Here is a 1,858-nt window from a genome sequence, read left to right as displayed (position 1 = left end):
GAAGAACAGAACGATCAAACAAGCCAAAAGAGAGTCAAATATCATCCTCCATCCAATGGGGTGTTTTTCCATACGACTCTAAGACCACTTGTTCTGTCTCCATCTTTCAATTTAGGCTTCTACAGAATGGAATGAAATGCGGTCAATACACTTTGATTATTATCTGACGGTGCACGCAGTGGGCCTGGATCAATACACTTTGATTATTATCTGACGGTGTGGGCCTGGATCAATACACTTTGATTATTATCTGACGGTGCTGTGGGCCTGGATCAATACACTTTGATTATTATCTGACGGTGCACGCCGTGGGCCTGGATCAATACACTTTGATTATTATCTGACGGTGCACCCTGTGGGCCTGGATCAATACACTTTGATTATTATCTGACGGTGTGGGCCTGGATCAATACACTTTGATTATTATCTGATGGTGCTGTGGGCCTGGATCAATACACTTTGAGTATTATCTGATGGTGCTGTGGGCCTGGATCAATACCAGTTTGCTGCAATCAACATTTATTTTGTGAAGTTACACAGTGTCACTGCATCATACTTTTAAAAATACATCTAAAGACAACCTATACATCTTTGCGTTGGCTTTTACTGTCATACCTCATGCATTCATACCATCAGCCAAAAGGTAAAGTGTTTTTCCTAATTAACAATTAAGATCAATATGCAGAAAATATGAGGAATATTTACATTACCAGAAAACAAATACAATCATAAAAAAATCTCCAATCATGCAACTTAATTGTTTATACTAAAAGTTAAATCTGTACACATAACAACATAACACCATGCACGTCAACATACAAAATGAGAGAAGAGAATTTTTTACAATAGCCCAATGGATGGCATATGTCAGGTCATAGCACAGAGCACCCTTCTCGTTGAGCGACCTCTAGCGGCCGTCGTGAAATTGCACAGATGTCTTAATTTCCATAGTGAAGAAACTTGAGCTTGTTCGGTGGGTGAGATATGACCTTTTCTATTGTGTTAAACTACTAACGTTAAAGATAATGATGAATTAAACATGTACTATACTAAGATTTTAGCACCCCTGCGACAGCCCACATAGTCTTTCCACGTAGAAAAACAATGCAATCCCATCGCAATTACTTCTGATTAAAAGAGAAGACACTGTTGTACATTATCGATGCCTAATCATAAATCATACAGGACATGTTAATGAGGAGTATCAACTGCGTATGACAGGGGCTGTAAGAAACGTTTGCTATAGCACCGGACTATCGCTAGACGGAGCTATTGGACAACATACCCACGCTATAATAGGCAGTAAATTCAGCGGCACATTTTCCTTCTCCCTCACCCTAGGCGGAGGCGTCAGAATGCAGGCAGCAACTGCTAGCACCCCTCCCCGGTATAACCATCGTCACCATCCGCTCGCCCGAACGGAAAGCTGTAGTCCAACGGCGTCAGTCAAAGCGATCCTCCGAGTCGTAGTTGAGGTTGTGGAGAATATTTTGGAACTTTAAAAAACGCACGTCGCTCGTTTGTCGTTATTTTCGCAGTGACGAGAGGCTGGCTGAAAGATCAACAGTGAGAAGACAAACCAACTGTGTTTGAGGTAGGCTAAGTGGAAAGACGGCATCCGGCCTCCGAGGCGACACCGAGGGCTGAGACTCGGGTCCAACCAGCGATTACCGTTTCTGGTAAGTGCTCTTTTATTATGTCGGTTACATTGTGTCCCAATTGCTACTATACGGCGTGAAACATGAAACGAGTGGGCGCAATGTAGCATTAGGGTAGGACTGAGACCAGACAAGGAAGCATTTTGTAACCTGTTTGTAACATATTGCTAGTGGCTCTCGACTCTGAGGCTACACATTTT

General features: G+C 42.5%; 1 protein-coding gene across 2 annotated transcripts in view; it reads left to right on the top strand.

Moving 5' to 3' along the window:
• Positions 1 to 1,321: 1,321 nt before the first annotated feature.
• The window catches only part of cdk17 (cyclin-dependent kinase 17), a 64,164-nt gene continuing 63,627 nt past the window's right edge, over positions 1,322 to 1,858 (top strand). For both annotated transcript variants that reach the window (XR_006152900.1, XM_031582289.2), the window contains exon 1: positions 1,322 to 1,679. The gene's annotated coding sequence lies outside the window, so the exon portion shown is untranslated. The remainder of the gene's footprint in view (positions 1,680 to 1,858) is intronic.

This window comes from Clupea harengus, chromosome 16 (assembly GCF_900700415.2).
Source record: "Clupea harengus chromosome 16, Ch_v2.0.2, whole genome shotgun sequence".
Taxonomy (NCBI): domain Eukaryota; kingdom Metazoa; phylum Chordata; class Actinopteri; order Clupeiformes; family Clupeidae; genus Clupea; species Clupea harengus.
The sequence above is the reverse complement of the archived record's forward strand: the minus strand, read 5'-3'. Positions and strand labels throughout refer to the sequence as shown.